The 17,933-nt window shown below is 49.0% G+C and overlaps 1 protein-coding gene across 1 annotated transcript in view; it reads left to right on the top strand.

The window, feature by feature from the left end:
- Positions 1 to 17,933, top strand: part of LOC137415024 (thialysine N-epsilon-acetyltransferase) — a 98,272-nt gene that overhangs the window by 36,501 nt on the left and 43,838 nt on the right. The window lies entirely within an intron of this gene.

The following is a 17,933-nucleotide window of genomic DNA, read 5'->3' as shown; positions in this document are numbered from 1 at the left end:
GTCCAGAAAAGGAGATACGCCATTGACTGCGATCCGGTTCAGGAAATTGACAGATTGTGTCAGTCCCAATGAGTCGCAGAAGTCCTTTGCTGAGGTGCCATGGCTGGTGAGAGAGGAACCCACACCCAGCCAGCTGGCATGTTGACAGTTGAAGTCACCACATATGAGGAAGAGAGAGTTTGGATGAGTTGATAGAAGTTGGTCCATGTTGTCCGACAGCGAAATGTAAATGGAGTCATCATTGTTTGGAGGACGGTACAGAACACATATGAACAAAAGGTGGGAGCGGAGAGGAAGCTGTAGCCAGAGGTACTCCTGGGGGTGGGGTGGAGAGAGGGCAGTGCAAGGAGAGTGAGGAAGAGAGTTTTTGATAAAGATAGCCACCCCACCACCAGGACGAGGCTCAGGTCTATCATACCGGAGGAGGGAGTTACCAGGGAGAGATATTAAGGAATCAGAGACATCTTGAAGCAGGAAAGTTTCTGTTGAGCAGATCAAGTCTGGATTGTCAGAAGCAACCTGAATGGAGAGATCAATCAGGTTTGAGCGAAGGCCCCGGATGTTTGAGGTCCATACCGTTAATGAGAAGAGAGGTGGAACATCGGGTGCAGGACAGGACAGGGGAGGGGAGGGGTAGGGTCAGATGAAGGATGAGAGGGGGAGGTAGGGAGAGCAGTTGATAGTGTGTCAGAGATTACAGAAGAGTTACAAGAAATGGAAGGATGAGGAGGACGAAAGGTTTGATGGTGATGGGATGAGGCGCAGTGAGGGGTTGTTTGAGGGGGGGCAGAGGAAAGTCGAAGGTTGGGGGAGGTGTAGGTATGAGATAGACGGGAGCCGAAGTGGGGAGGAGACAGCTTTGAGAAGGGAGGGGGGAGAATTTGGGAGGGATGGTTGTGGGGGAGATTTGAAGGGGAGGAGTTGGGGGGAGTTTTGAATGGGAGGGGCAAGGGGGGAGTTTAGGAGGGGAAGGGCAAGGGGGGAGTTTAGGAGGGGAGGGGCAAGGGGGGAGTTTAGGAGGGGAGGGGCAAGGGGGGAGTTTAGGAGGGGAGGGGCAAGGGGGGAGATTTTGAGGGGAGGGGCAAGGGGGGAGATTTGGAGGGGAGGGGCAAGGGGGGAGTTTAGGAGGGGAGGGGCAAGGGGGGAGTTTAGGAGGGGAGGGGCAAGGGGGGAGTTTAGGAGGGGAGGGGCAAGGGGGGAGATTTGGAGGGGAGGGGCAAGGGGGAGATTTGGAGGGGAGGGGCAAGGGGGGAGTTTAGAAAGTGGATGATTAATGAAAGATGAACATTTATAACAAATTGGGTTTATTGTGATTTTCAAGTTAGCGATCCGTTTAAGAACGATGGAGGAGGGGTGGAATGAATGAGAATTTAGAGCATGTAGTGAGAAAGAATTATAAGAGATTGAATATTTTTTTGAAATGGAATGAGTTGAAGAGGAAATTGAAAGGAGCCTTTTAAATATGAAGAAAAACAGCGTGTTGTAATAAACCGCTGAATAAAACACTGCAGGGGAAAGTTTAAACATATTTAAACAGAACCGAAAAGAACAGTCTTATATTCACAAAGATACTGTTATGTCTGGGGGTAGCGCAAAATCTGGAGCCAGGTAGATCTGAATAGGTAACATGCGTCGACTGTCGCGATCGGGAATCTACCTGTAATAAGTTCTATGTTAGCCCGGTTTGTCGGGTTAAGATGTCTGCTCGTGAGCATACCAGGATGTTCAAGTGTTAGATAGTGTAGGGATTAAAGAAAAACCCCTGTGTGTCACACCTGGTAATCAAACCTTTGTGCCTTATGGCAATGCACTCATTTAAACACTTAGACAGGCCCTTAGTACAACATTAAATAATTCTCTTCCCTGACAAGGACTTCGGAAGAGGCCAGTTCAGGGCACCGCCGCATGGGCCGTAGCCAGCTACACCTCCGGCAGGCCTCGAGTAGCACGAGCTATGACCATGCTACCGGCCTGTGATTCGGTGGAGGGCACTGATTGGGTGACGCGCCAAGGCTGACGTCACCGCCGCAAGGTTATATGAGGGCGCGCCGAGCGACATTTGCAGTCTTGCACATCCGGCTCTTCTTGCTTGTGCAGCATGTCCCTCTGGTCTTGCACATTCGGCTCTTCTTGCTTGCGCAGCACGTCTCTCTTGCAGTTCGAACTCTCTTGCGCTCTGGCACATCGAGTCTCTCTTGCACAGCACGTCCCTCTGGCCCTCTTGCTCTTGCAGCTCGAACCCTCTTGCAGCACGTCCCTCCCTGGCTGTCTTGTGCTCTCTGCGCTTTTCCTCTTAGTCTTGAGAGGTCCTGGTGGTCTTGGCTCGCCATCTGCGTGGTGCTTGGAGCGGTGCTTTCGGAGCGAGGGACCTCGTAGTTTGCGATCGATTGGAGCTTGGAGCGAGGCCTGGTGGCGCGCGAGTGGGGCCGAATGGAGCCGTGTTTTTACGGCAGACAATACAAGACGACAGACGAGATAAGGCTGCACCCACACCCCACATTTACAAGTACACTACGTTTACTTTTATTAATTCATCTTCCCTTGTTCGTTTATGAAGTGAGTTGTGGGGACGTCCCAATTTAGGACTTTTATTTAATATCGCGTTTTCCTGTTTTTTTTTTGGTTTTTTTTGTATACAGAGTCGAGGCTCGTGAAAGAGCTAACATTTATCAAACAAACAAATCAAACAAACAAGCAAACAAAGTATATAAAAAGGGGAGTGGTCGACAAGATGGGGAGAGAAGGGGAGGAAGCACACAAACACAACATTTGAGAGCAGGGACATCGGGAGATGTGTGGGAGGGAGAGGGCCTCGGGGGGAGGGGGGGCAGGATAGGTATAAAACGCAAGGACACCAAGGACTTCCAGGAAAGAAGTCGGCACCTCAAAAAGTGGATTTGGGGTGAAATTAGCGGGGGTAGAAAAGATCAAGGTTTTGGATTGGGGAAGATAAGAGATGGTGTGGTGAAAATGTATCAAAGTTGAACCCAGGAGTGACGCTCACTTAAACCACTGGGCGGTGTCTATAAGACCTCGGGACGTCCGCGACTCATGGCCACTCCTGCGACTTTATACAATGACATGTAGAATTGAATGGTACGTACCCACTTATATTCTAGGCTTGCTTGCATTGACTGATATATCCAATCTTTCTCATATGATGCCTTGATCCTGACATATATGTTGCATGGTGTATTTTACAGGATGATGTCACGATCTAATTGAAATTAAACCTATCTATGGGACGAGTTGTGGATTTGGTTGATTTTCACAACACTTAATTTCAATTATGATCTTCGGAAATGGCAGGACACGAGTCTTGCGATGGCCGGATGAACGCAGATCACAGACGAGCGTTCCCGACATTCTCCGTGCTCCTGCGAGGCCCACCTCGGAGAAGAATGACCGGCGGAGGACCCGTCGAGCTAGCTCCAGCTACAGAGCTCCGACTACTCTCGCCGCCGGTCTGCCTCGAAAGGACCGGATGCGATGGGGACCTCGCAAGCCTTTTGCGGGACCGCGTCGTCAAAACGCGAACTGCTCTCCTGAGGCCCAACCGCCGGAGCAGGCATGACGGACTCCGGCAAGACGCCTGGAGAACGATGCTACTGGGCAACGTCCTGCGGCCGAAACCCCGTCGGAACGACGGACCCGCTTGGAGCCGACGGCCCGACCAACTGATTTGCGTGCCTCGGCCCGAGATGAGATGTCCACGCGAGTGTTCACGACTCCCTTGACTGTCATGCCGCGCTCGGAAGCACCTCCACGCGTGAATCGTGCCCGCGGCACCCGTTGCGTGCACTACTCTGTGAGGCCTACGATTCCGATCGCTGCTCGGAATCACCTCCTCCTACGCGACGCCGCACGCTGCACCCGTCGCATGCACGACTCTGTGCCCGACCGATCGCTGCTCGGAAGCACCTCCCCGCGCGAATCGCGCGCGCTGCACCCGTCGCGTGCACTACTCTGTGAGGCCTACGATTCCGATCGCTGCTCAGAATCACCTCCTCCCACGCGACGCCGCACGCTGCACCCGTCGCGTGCACTACTCCGTGAGGCCTACGACTCCGATCGCTGCTCGGAATCACCTCCTCCTACGTGAAGCCACGCTGCGCCCAACGCGGGCACCACTCTGCGAGGCCGGCGATTCCAATCGCTGCACGTCGGAATCACCTCCTACGCGCGAATCGCGCGCTGCCCCATCGCGGGCACAACCCGACCAATCGCTGCTCGGTGGAATCGCCTCCTACGCGCAAATCGCGCACTGCGCCCTTCGCGGGCACCACTCTGCGAGGCCGGCGATTCTGATCGCGGCTCGTCGAAATCCCACCTACATGTGGCTACTCAACGAGGCCGGCGAACTCCGCTGCCCAGAATCGCCTCAATGGAGGCTCGCTTGGCACCATTCGAGGACTTGCCGCAGCAGGGATGAGTTTCTAAGGACGTCGCGCGGGACCTTCATAGCCTTTCACGACACTCGGGCTTATGCTTATGATAGATGATCGTATACCATATGTATTCTATGACTAACTATGTCTAAAACTCCGGACAAAACACGGCCCGAAAGCTAAACAAACGAGACGCTACTTCAGGGCGTGATATGTATTCGATCCTTTGACCCGAAAGCTAACAAACGAGACGCTACTTCAGGGCGTGATATGTATTCGATCCTTTGACCCGAAAGCTAACAAACAAGACGCTACTTCAGGGCGTGATATGTATTCGATCCTTTGACCCGAAAGCTAACAAACGAGACGCTACTTCAGGGCGTGATATGTATTCGATCCTTTGACCCGACAGCTAAACAAACGAGACGCTACTTCAGGTCGTGCAGTTTATCGCTGCCAAGCATGCTCGCCCTCTCGACTCGGCGTGCTCGCCCTCTCGACTCGGCGTGCTCGCCCTCTCGACTCGGCGTGCTCGCCCTCTTGACTCGGCGTGCTCGCCCTCTCGACTCGGCGAAGCCGCACTGGTTCAACGGGCCGAGCTCAACTTTCGGTTTCCCTCGTACGCGGTGCGCTCTAGATAATACATTTCACTCGTCGGCCGGGTTCGTATTCCGTACACCAATCTCGAGCCCGCTCGAATGCTGCTGCCCAATGGACGCGAGACTATAGATTTTGGTGTGCTACTTTACTCCGTCTGGGGATACCGCTCAGCTGGAACTTGCCATCAAACCCGCCCGCACGCGCCCGAACCAATTGATGACGTCATCGACTAAATCACGCGTTTGCTCTACAGCGCCATTAACTGCTTCCCGCGCTTGCGTCATCAGAGTACGTCTACCTGAGTTCGTCTACCTGGGTACCTCTACAGATAGCAGAAATACTCAATCTGACCGCCCCTGCCCGAAAGTGCGTGTCATAACGTGGCGGCCTTCGAGGGCGACTAGCCAACATCGAGGACTTATGCCGTTAATCGATAAGGCACGGGGCATTTGGGGGTGCACGGTGACCCCCTGACATGGTAACATTGAGCGTTGCGCCCGACTCCCTCGTCTCCTGAGCAAGCCACGTGGGCACCGGCCCGCCGGATCGCCCTTGACTCTGGGCTTGTTGCTTCTAGGACACGTCTCTTGGCTCGCCTCCACACATTTCGAGACTGCGAGACGCCTCGCCCGGCCGCTGCCTGATTGCGTTCCCTTTGACCCAGACTGTGAAGGTCGCTCGACTTCGGTGCGCGGTGCGCGGCTGTTATCTCACACTTCACAACGGGGGGGGGGGGGGGGGGGGATGGATTAGTGAGGGGGTGAGATGATGGTCCATCCATCCGGGCCATCCTCTTGGATGTCGATCCATCCATCCGGGCCATTGATGGACCATCATGGATGGCCGATCCATCCGGGACGTTTTCCATTTCTCGACCTCGATGTTTTCTCAATCCCTCCGGGACAATCCCTCCAGGACGGTAGCCGGTATAGCCGGTATCGCCGCGTAGTCAATAGGACGGGCCATGGATACAATCCCTCCGGGACGTCTCTCGGTAGCCGGTATGGCCGAACGGGCCATGGATGGACAATCCCGTTCTCTCGGTAGCCGGTATGGCCGAACGGGCCATGGATGGACAATCCCGTTCTCTCGGTAGCCGGTATAGCCGAATGGGCCATGGATGGACAATCCATCCGGGACGTTCTCTCGGTAGCCGGTATAGCCGGTTTAGCCGAACGGGCCATGGATGGACAATCCATCCGGGACGTTCTCTCGGTAGCCGGTATAGCCGATCTTCTCCGATCCTCTGAGCGCTGTGCTGCAGGTCGGGAGATTCTGCACGCTTCGCTGGGAAGGCGCATTCCGGTCGTTTTGTGCGTCGTCGTAATCTGCCATGCCGGTCGTTCGGGCAGCCTTCGGAGGGCACTCGTGGCATACGTTTTGCTTGTAAACCTATTTGCCGGAGCTTGTGATTCGTACGCGCTGCCGTCAGAGGGCGCTCGAGTCTCGTGATTTCAAAACAGGGGGACTCCGGGGTATCGCGTAACTCTCGTTATGGCACTCGTCGGTTCTCTCCCTCGGCAATTCCATGACATGGATCTAACGTGGATCGACCATGTACCCTTGGGAGCCAAGGCAGGTACGGACTTACTGTGATGGACTTACTGTAATGGCCTCCTGTCATGTAATATTACTTACTGTTACAACTACTAGGCCGGTACAGACTTACTGTAATTGACTTACACTGTCATGGCCTCCTGTCATGTAATCTTACTTACTGTTACAGCTTACTGTAAAGAGGCTTACTGATTTACACATCTTCCACATCGACACATCTTCCTGTAATGTGTTGCCTTGCGACGAATAGACATGGCTTACTGATTTACACATCTTCCACATCGACACATCTGCCTGAAATGCGTTGCATTGCGACGAATGGACATTCGCTCTTCGACAAGGTACACCTTACGTGCAAGGTACACCTTATGTAATGAGTTGCATATCGAAAAGGTACACCTTATCCAGCACATATGCCTGTGAGACTAGACTATTGTGACCCACAGGCTCATCGTCTGCCAGTATCGGACATGTTTGCTAACCAGGCTATGAGTGCGCCTAGAGAACATCTGCCGTCTCTCCCTTCGCCTGATACACCCCTGCCTGAAGCGGTGAGTGCACTGAGGTGCCCCTCCGACACCTGCCTCCAGCGGCTACTCCGAAGCAGGGGACTCCGGATTTGGGGACGTCGTACCCGGTAGGTTCCGAACCTGTGCTGGCAGGGTAATTCGCCACACTGACCTCTACGGATGGACCGACTGACCTGTACTACTGATAATGGATTTGTTTCGTATAGCGCTTTCCAGGAAGCCCTAAAGACGCTTTGACAGTGTGCGAAACATAACACAATGGCGCAAAGACAAGAATCAATAGGAATATTTCTTTGACACCCTAATAATAATATAATGACTTCCTCTACCCATTAATGCTGACACGCGCTCGCTTCCTGCCTAGTGGCAGCATAGTTCTAACGGCGGGGAGAATGTGGTGAAAATGTATCAAAGTTGAACCCAGGAGTGACGCTCACTTAAACCACTGGGCGGTGTCTATAAGACCTCGGGACGTCCGCGACTCGTGGCCACTCCTGCGACTTTATACAATGACATGTAGAATTGAATGGTACGTACCCACTTATATTCTAGGCTTGCTTGCATTGACTGATATATCCAATCTTTCTCATATGATGCCTTGATCCTGACATATATGTTGCATGGTGTATTTTACAGGATGATGTCACGATCTAATTGAAATTAAACCTATCTATGGGACGAGTTGTGGATTTGGTTGATTTTCACAACAGTGAACAGCCGTTTTAAAGACCTGGAGGGAGGAGTGGGATTGAAGAGAGTGAGGGAGTGTGTTCCAGAGGTGGGAGAAAAGAGGAATGAAGGAGTGAAGGTGAGCAGAGAGCCTTGATTTTCGCAGTTTAACCATAAGAGGGTTGCAGGCAGATCTTGTGCGTCCTGTAGGAATATTTGGGGGACAGAGCCCAGTGAGAGAGCTGGGGGAGCAAGGCCAGAGAGGAGTCGGTAGAAGACGGAAAGACCACCAACCTGCCTGCGGTGAGTAAGTGAAAGGCCCTCGGAGATAGCGTCATCGCGGGAGATTCCAATGATTCTGAATGCTTTGGTTTCAACAGCGTGAAGACGAGCTAGGTGTGAGGCAGGAGCACCAGCCCAGAGGGGAGAGCAGTACTCCATTGAGCTGCGGATGAAAGCCTTGTATGTGGTGAGGAGCTCAGGTGTGCCAAGGAAGGACTTTGCACGACGGAGGATGCCCAGTCGGCGACTGGCTTTGGAGGCCAGCTTGGAAATGTGGTTTTCCCAGGAAAGATCATGGCAGATAGTGAGACCCAAAAGCTTGAGTGACAGAACTTATTGGAGAGGATTATTCAGAAAGTAGATGGGAGGGTTGTCCAGTCGGTCTTTTCGGAGAGACATCGTAAGAGAGTGAGATTTGTCAGGATTGAAAGACATGTTCCACTTGTTTGCCCAGTCTGTGATTTTGTCCAGGTCTGCAGAGAGTAAGTAGGCTGCAGACTGCCGATCTGAGGGATGAGGAATGGAGCGGCAGAGAGTGGAGTCATCAGCAAAGAGATAGAGAGGATTTTCAAGAGAGTCAGAGAGATCATTGATGAAGACCAGAAAAAGCACAGGGCCCAGAACACTGCCTTGGGGGAACTCCAGCCTGAACAGGAAGAGGAGATGAGAGAAACCCATTCAGGGCCACACGTTGACTCCGACTAGAGAGGAAGTCCGCCAGCCATGCGTGGAGATTTCCATGGATACCAAAGGAGGAGAGTTTGGTGAGCAGAGCGGGGTGCCAGACCGTATCGAAGGCACGTGATATGTCGAGGGAGACAGCTCTAATTTCCTGTTTGGCATTGAAGACCTCCATCCATTGTTGAGACAGCAGAAGCAGCATGTCCAGAGTAGAGTGACCTGGTCTGAAACCAAATTGATGATCAGAGATCAAGCCATTGGAGAAGAGGAAAGATTTCATATCCGAAGCAATGATGGAATTCCATGACTTTGCTGATAATTGGGAGAAGGCTGATTGGTCTGTAGTTGCTAGGATCTGTTTTTGCACCTTTTTTGTGCAAAGCGGTGATGTTGGCTGATTTCCAAGCAGATGGCAGTTGACCTTGAGCAAAAGAGAGGGCGAAGAGAACAGAGAGAGGGAGTGAAAGAGCAGAAGAACAGGATTTTAACAATGTAACAGGAACAGGAACGTAAGCTAAACGCTCTTTCACCTACCTCATTCTCATCGACCCTCTCTGAAAAAATGTCCACTTCTCCCTTCGTTGACCTCCACACCCCTTCTGACCTCACTGACTACTACAACCACACTCTCTCCTCCTGCCTTGACCAACTTGCGCCTATAAAAACCAAAACAGTTTCTTTCACCCATTCTGCTCCCTGGTATACCCCTGAACTCCGCCTGATGAAAACTCGTGCTCGCCAACTTGAAAGACTCCGCAATAAAACAGGTCTCACAGTTCACTCCCAGGCCTACAAGGACCACATACAACACTATAAAGATGCCCTCTCCCGCGCCCGCTCCGCCTACTACTCTCAAATTATCCACTCTGGCTCCGGAAACCCAAAAGCACTCTTCTCTACAATAAACAAACTCCTCAGCCCCCTGAACACCACCACCCAGTCATTCACAATAGACAACTGCATCTCCTTCCTTTCATTCTTCCAACGCAAAATTGAAAACATCTACAACAGCTTGACCACCGCCGCACCTGCTCCCCCTCAAACCACCTGCCCCCCCTTATCCTGCCATCCCCTGTCTCAATTCTCCCCAGTCTCCCCTACTGACCTCTCTGAACTCCTCATCGGAATGAAAACTGCCACCTGCACTCTTGACCCCATCCCCTCCAGCTTTGTCAAGGCCTCCCTTCCTGCTCTCTCTCCACTTATCATTGCAACAATAAACTCCTCCCTGTCGACAGGCATCGTCCCACCATCCCTCAAAATTGCTGCTGTTACCCCCATTCTGAAAAAACCTGGACTAAACCCTGACACCCTAAATAACTTCAGATCCATCTCCAACCTACCCTTTCTGTCAAAGGTTTTGGAACGGGCTGTAGCCACTCAACTCAAACATCACCTCTCTGCCAATAACCTGTTTGAAACATTCCAATCCGGAATCCGCTCCTACCACAGTACTGAAACTGCTCTCCTCAAAATCACCAACGACCTTCTCCTCTCCTCTGACGCTGGCAACCTCAACATTCTCATCCTCCTCGACCTCAGCGCCGCCTTTGACACCATCGATCACACCATCCCCCTCACCCGACTTGAAACCACCTTTAACATTACCGGCACTGCCCTCTCTTGGATTAAATCATACCTCTCTGACAGACGTCAGTTCATCTCCATCAATAACTGCAAATCCCCCACTGCTCCCCTCCCCCAAGGTGTCCCCCAAGGTTCAGTTCTTGGCCCCCTCCTCTTCATCCTTTACCTGTCCCCCCTCAGTCACTTAATCCGCCGTCATGGTCTCCAATTCCACTGCTTCGCCGATGACATCCAGTTTTTCATCTCCACCAAGTCCATCTCCACCGCCACCCACTCTATCCTGACAAACTGCATCACTGAAATAAAATCCTGGCTTCAAATCAACTTCCTCAAACTTAACTGTGATAAATCTGAAATAATCATCATTGGCCCAAAAACGCTCACCAAGTCCACCCATAACTTTGCCCTCAACATCGACGGTTTCCCAGTATCCACCTCCCCTCACATCCGGAATCTTGGCATCATCTTTGACCAAACCCTCTCCTTCGACAAATACACTAAACAGATCACAAAGACAGCCTTCTTTCACCTGAAAAACATCGCCCGTCTCTGTCCATCCCTCTCCTCCGTGGCTGCAGAAACCCTCATCCACGCCTTCATCACTTCCCGTCTGGACTACTGCAATAGCCTCCTTTATGGTTCACCCTCAACAATCACCAATAAACTCCAATACATTCAGAACTCCGCTGCCCGTCTACTCACCCATTCCCGGACCCATGACCACATCACCCCCGTCCTTTACAAGCTTCACTGGCTCCCCATCTCCCAGAGAATCCAGTACAAAATCCTCCTCTTGACCTACAAAGCCCTCCATAACCTGGCCCCATCCTACCTGGCTGACCTCCTCTCCAGACACACTCCCACCCGCAACCTCCACTCTGCTGGTACCAACCTCCTGACCCCCCCCCCCCCATCCGGACCAAATTTAGATCCTGGGGGGACAGGGCCTTCTCCATCGCTGCTCCCACCCTCTGGAACTCGCTACCTCACACCATCAGAGACTCCTCCTCACTCACCACATTCAAAACATCACTCAAGACCCACCTGTTCAACACTGCATTCAACATTTAACCCACAGCATCTAACCCCTGACTATCTCCTCTCCTTCTCCCTCCTTTGTGCTTTGAATATTTCCCTATTGATTCTTCTTTTTTGCAATTGTTTTTATGTTTTGCTATGCATTATGTTTTGCACTCTGTCAAAGCGTCTTTGGGCTTCCTGAAAAGCGCTATATAAAATAAATGCATTATTATTATTATTATTATTTTAGGACCCATGGGCTGATGCCGTCAGGTCCAGTTGCAGAATCAGAGTCGATCCTTGTGAAGTCGATCCTGTCCCAGTGTCCCACCATCCTTGTGAATAAACCCTTATATTATTTTCTGTATATATATGTGAACGCAGTTTCCGTGTGGTTGATTTAACAGGTAAGACTGCAGGGGTATCGCGCCCTCCTCCATCCCGCGCGCTTTGGTGTAGTTTTTGTTTTTGGAGTCCGCCATTGAGTTTCGCCTCGAGAGCTAAGGTCTTCGCGATCGGCTTCCGTGACCCCCTGAATTTAATCAAAAGTGGCCGCACGACAATACCAACAGGGAGAGGGCCTTGAGGGACAACCACGAGTCACTTGAACAGGGCAAAAGGTGGAAGGCAAGGCGATAATGGGGGCGGGGCGGGACAGCGCACGTGGACAGAGGCTCACAATGGGACAAAAGCACACTAGGAGAAAGGGAAATAAAAAGTTTTTTTGTTTGTTTTTTGGGGGGGGGGGCGTTACAATGTTAGAGAAAGAGTAGATGTTCGGGGAAGTTTGGGGGAGCAGGGAAAATCTAAAAACCTTAGATATGTCTAAGGCAACCAACAAGGCAAACATGCAGACCAAGGAGTTTTCCAAAGAAGTCGGACATAAAGCGGTGGAGAAACACCGTTCAGGAGAGGGTTATAAGAAGATTTAAAAGTCACTCATTTTCCCTTTGAGTACAGTGAAATCCATTATTAAGAAGTGGAAGTGGTATCATACCACACAGGCTCTACCCAGATCAGGTCACCCCTCAAACTCAGCAGCCGGGCAAGAAGGAAACTGCTTTGGGATGTCACTGTATATCCAACAATGACTTTGAAAGATCCGCAAGGTTCTATGTCCGAGATGGGGGTTACTGTTCACCAATCAACAATATCCCATTCCCTTCACAAAACTGGCCGCTATGGACAGGTGGCAAGAAATAAGCCATTACCGAAAAAGACATATCTAAATCAAGCAAAAACAGCGAAGGAAGGAACAAACTTCGATGGGGGAAGCCTGAGGCAAGGCTGCACACGCGTGGCAAACAAGCGATTAATTTATGAAAGATAAACACTGAGAAACTTCCAAGGGGCACACTATCGGGTCACACACCGAAATATAAGTACAGTTTCGACAAAATACAATTGTGAACAATGACTTAACTTTGAAAACATGAAGACCGTGTACAGCTTCGAAAATCCGTGACGTCGTCTCCAAGATCTCGCGAGATCTCCCAATGGACTACAAAATGTAAATTTTTCATGATATTTGTTATATTATATCACCTTTATCTCTCAATATTGTTGAAATGAAGATCAAATAGCTGTATGTTGAAATATGTTGAAAAAGTCAAAACTTTACATGGGGTGTACTTACTTTTTCACGTGACTGTATGCAGAGTGATGGCATATACCCGTTGTGGGACTATGCGGAGGCATATTGGTGACACAGTGGCATTTTTATTGTTTATTCATAATTATGACGTCGTAGGTCACGTGGTACGGACGCCAGCTTGGAAAAACTTTACACCTCTATCTCCCAAACCGCTCAATGGAAAAAATTGAAACATGGCTCATTGTCAAGTACTCTCCATGGGAAATAAGACATGTTGATGATGATGATGTCATCAGTGCCTTCATTATGACGTCATAATTCGACAAGTACAATGCTTGATCTGATCAGTATTTTTTTTTAAATTCCTTTGCACCTGTTCGTCAAATGGACACGGAATTTTCAGAATATGAGCGGCGACTCCTGTATGATTTTTTAATGATTATTATGACATCATAGGTCCTGTGGTACAGGCGCCATCTTGGAAAAACCAAAAAACGTTGCACCTCTATATCTCCAAAACCGCTCTATGGGAAAAATTGAAATGTAGCTCATTGTAAAGAACTCCATATGGGGAATAGGTGTGGTTAACGATGATGTCATTTGTGCTGTGGTGGATTACCTCCCAGCACTTCCCCCAGGGATGATAATTTGACCAAACTCAGACAGTTACAGGAGAATTTGTTAAAGGAAGGGGATACATGTGCTTGGGAAAGCTGCAGTATAAGCCAGTAACAGGCCAGCTTCTCAAATTAAAACACAGCAGGCCAGGGTTTATATACTGTACAGAAAATAATGAAAGAAGACTTTAAAGATAAGAGGAAAAGCATGACAATTGGGGGCTGTTTAGTAAGGGAAAAGCCATCTTTTCGTACACGCAGCTTTGCCCAAGGTCGGAGCCTGAAACCTTCAACAACAGACGATGTTATTACAGGCTAAAGGTCGATTCTGCCCAGGTTTGTTCAGTTCCCAGAATGCTCAAGGGCTGCCTGGTAACAGAGCCAAATGTATGAAATCCCCGACAGTGCCATAATCATGACTTCATAATTCGACAGGGACAACGCTTAGTCTGATCAGTTATGAAAATTATTGTGCGTGAACTATGCAACAATTATATTAGAAAATATAAATTTATGATGTCATCGCTCACATGGTCTGGCAGCCATATTGGATGAAAGAAAACAAAAACGTTCAAAAATAGAAGAGCTTGCTCACACCAAGTTGACAGCGCAGTGTAAGTATTCTATGAATACCATCTAGTTGTCAATGTTTCGAGTCAACAATTAACCAACCATACACTGCCTCAATCCACTAACCTTGCAATCACAACAAAGTACAGTGTTACAATTATATTTACTGTACTATTATTATTAACGTTGTTATTATTACGATGACGATGTTACTGGAGACTGACAGAATGACAGACAGACAGACAGAAATGACAGAAGAGAATGACAGAGATCTGTAATCTGGTGGTGAAAGAAGGCCGCATTCCAGTGGATTGGGAACTGAGTACCCTCGTCCCTCTATACAAGGGGAAAGGTGACCCTCTGGAGTGTGGCTCGTACCGAGCGATAAAGTTATTGGAGCATGGAATGAAGGTATTGGAAAGGGTGTTGGAGAGGAGGATAAGGAAGAAAGTGAAGATCGACGAAATGCAGTTTGGATTTATGCCAGGAAGAGGAACGACAGACGCGCTTTTCATTGTGAGTCAGTTGCAGGAGAAGTACATGGAGAAGAGGAAGAAGTTGTTTCTTGGGTTTGTTGATCTGGAGAAAGCATTCGATAGGGTTCCACGCAAAGTATTGACATGGGCATTGAGGAAGTTAGGAGTGGAAGAATGGTTGATAAGAGCAGTGATGGCAATGTACAAAAGAGCGTGCACAGCTGTAAGGACGAAGGACGGGAACAGTGGTGAGTTTGAGGTGAAGGTGGGAGTGCATCAGGGGTCGGTACTAAGTCCACTACTATTTGTAGCTGTGATGGAGGTGCTGGCTCAGAACGTAAAGGAGGGTTTACCATGGGAGTTGTTGTATGCAGATGATCTGGTGATGATTGCGGAAAGTATGGATGGACTGAAGGAAAAGATGAACAAGTGGAAGGAATGTATGGAGACAAAAGGTCTGAAGGTGAATATCAGAAAGACGAAGGTGATGGCAAGTGGTAAAGCATGTGGTAAGGTGGAAAGAACTGGGAAGTGGCCCTGTGCTGTGTGCAGGAAGGGTGTCGGAGTGAACTCCATTCAATGTACAATGTGCGCTGAGTGGGTTCATCAAAAATGTTGTGGTCTGAGAGGGTCATTAGCCAGTGTGGCAGCTACATTCAAATGTAAGGTGTGCACAGAGGGAGCTGCAGATGGCGGAAATGTTGAGTTGGATCTTGGAGACGGCGTGAAGCTGGAAGGTGTGAAAACATTTTGCTACCTCGGAGACATGCTGAATGGAGAAGGTGGATCAGACTCGGCAACAGTTGCTAGAGTGAGATGTGCATGGAAGAAGTTTCAGGAACTGAGTGGTGTGCTGATGAGGAGGGGAGTGTCGTTGAAGCTGAAGGGAAAGGTGTATGCTGCATGTGTGAGAAGTGTTATGATTTATGTGAGCGAGACATGGGTAATGAATGTAGAGCAGCAACGAAGGCTGGAAAGGGTGGAAATGCGAATGGTTCGATGGATGTGCAGAGTATCGTTGAGAGAGAGGAAGACAAATGATGAATTGCGAAAGATGATGGGAATAGAGCCTGTGATTGATGCTGTGAAGAGGAACAGGTTGAGATGGTTTGGTCATGTGTTGAGGAAGAATGAAAGTGACTGGTTGAGAAGAGTGATGGAAATGAATGTAGAAGGAAGTAGAGGACGGGGAAGACCGAGAAAGACTTGGCTAAAGATGGTGGAAGAAGAAATGCAGGCAAGGGGGTTAACAAGGAGTGATGCAGAAAATAGGGCAAAATGGAGAAGATTGTCATGGGGACCGCAAGGCTAACCCCACGCTCTAGCGGGGAAAATGGCCTTAAAATGCATGTTGTTGTTGTTGTTGTTGACGATGTTACTGTATTAATAAACTGAGGCTAATTCCTAACTCTCGCGGTAATTAGGCTGCGTTTACACGTTGTTCCCACCTCTCGGGGACACGGCTTATCGCGCATGCGATCAAGACTCCTCTCCTTTGTCATTGTGTCCACACGTACCACGTGAGCCGTGGAATGGCTCACGAAAATTTGTTGACCTTGTATACGCTCACGTCTCTTCGCTCAGGCGCAAACGAGCGAGCGGAAGTAGTCCACTACGTCCGTGCTGCAAAGGTCATACCCGCGCGGCACGTATGGTCGATTAATCTTCGTTTTACCCCCTGGCGACATCGGCTCTCTGGGACGTGTAAACACAGCCTTAGTACACCCGCTTCTCATTGAGTCAGCAATGAACCAGACACTGCCAGTAACCAGTAACCTTGCAGTGATGAAAACGGGATTGCAGGGTTACGATTACATTTACTAAATTATAATTCTTATTAACGTTATTATTATTATTACAAAAACAATACTACTTTATTCAGAAACCTGGGCAAATTTGTCTGAAGTGGGCTGAAGGTGAGGCACGTACTATGAAGGCATGAAGCCTAAGGCCTATACGTACTGTGTCATTGGAAGAGCCGTAACGCTGATGCTTTCGATATTTAATGGTCATTTTAACAATCGGTTTGTTTGTGTTTCACACTGAATGAAAAACGTGAAGGTAGAGCATGGCGATTGTGATGTATGACAGGTTCAACGATGTGTTCGGCCTGAACAGTATAGGAATCAAAATGGCGGTGTGTGGAGTCAGCCATCGTACCGCAGTAATGACATCACATCACTCCATGTGACCAGATCCTCAGCTCTGATTGGTGTATGTTTAAGGGGACATACATAAATACATACATACACACATACATACAGACGAACACTGTTCTAGACGGCTTTGCCCTATGGGCTACGCCGTAAAAAATGAGATTATCTTAAAAGGGAACCCAAATGCAAATTTTATGCCTCTGCTGACTACGTTGCCAGAAGCATGATGTTTTCAGGTCGTCCGTCTGGCTGTCCGTTCGTCCGTGTATTCGTCCATCCATGATAGGTTTTCGTTACCACACTAACTTGAGAATGCCTGAAGTGATCTAAGTCAAACTTGGTACAGGTATGCATAATTAAGTAAAGATGACCTGATTCGATTTTTGAGTCACGAGGTCAAAGGTCAGAGGTCATGTTAGGCAAAAATCTTGTTACCGCAATACCTTGTGAATAAGTGATGGGATTTTGACCAAAGTTGGTAAAAATGATGGATGGTTGTGTAAATAATAGGTGTTCTCACCGTCTTATGATGCAAAGATGAACTGATTTGATGGAACATGTCGCAGGTAAAATCGATCAGAGACTGCAGCTTTTAATGTCCTATTTTGATCGTAATGCTTGGTCCTGAAGGGACCTGAGTGGCTCTTATATTATTTCAATCGTTGTGTGATTTTTTTGACAAAATTGTTTAACTTAACCATAATAATTAGTCATAAATAATAGGTTAATTTCCTTTGTTTTTCTTTTTTACCTAAAATGTGGGTTATGTCCATGTAGTTGCACCTGTTCCTGAGTGTTTGTTTGCCTCCACAGTCCATGGTTTGAGGTGTTCTGTAAAGCGTACAGGCTCCATGAGCACATCCAGCTAGTTTTGTGCACCGCTTGATAAAATTGTCTGCTTTAACCAGAACATTTATGTCTAATTAAACCATTATTTTATTTTGTACTTTCAATGTGGATTACGTACAAGTTAGCCACACATATTTTTAGGTGTTTTTTTCCACACATACACATTGAAAGGGGTCTCCTGAACATATATTCCAGTGATGCTGCACATGTCGTATCTATATATGTATATATATATATATATATATATATATATACTAGCAGAAGTACCCGGCATTGCCGGGCGGGGGAGGGGAGGGGGAGGGGGAAGGGGAGGGGAGGGGAACAGGGGGGGGGGGGGGAGCGAGCCCCTTGGCAAAG

Source organism: Myxine glutinosa, chromosome 13 (assembly GCF_964187855.1).
Source record: "Myxine glutinosa chromosome 13, kmMyxGlut1.1, whole genome shotgun sequence".
In the NCBI taxonomy this organism is placed as follows: domain Eukaryota; kingdom Metazoa; phylum Chordata; class Myxini; order Myxiniformes; family Myxinidae; genus Myxine; species Myxine glutinosa.
This window is presented reverse-complemented; position numbering and strand designations above follow the sequence as displayed.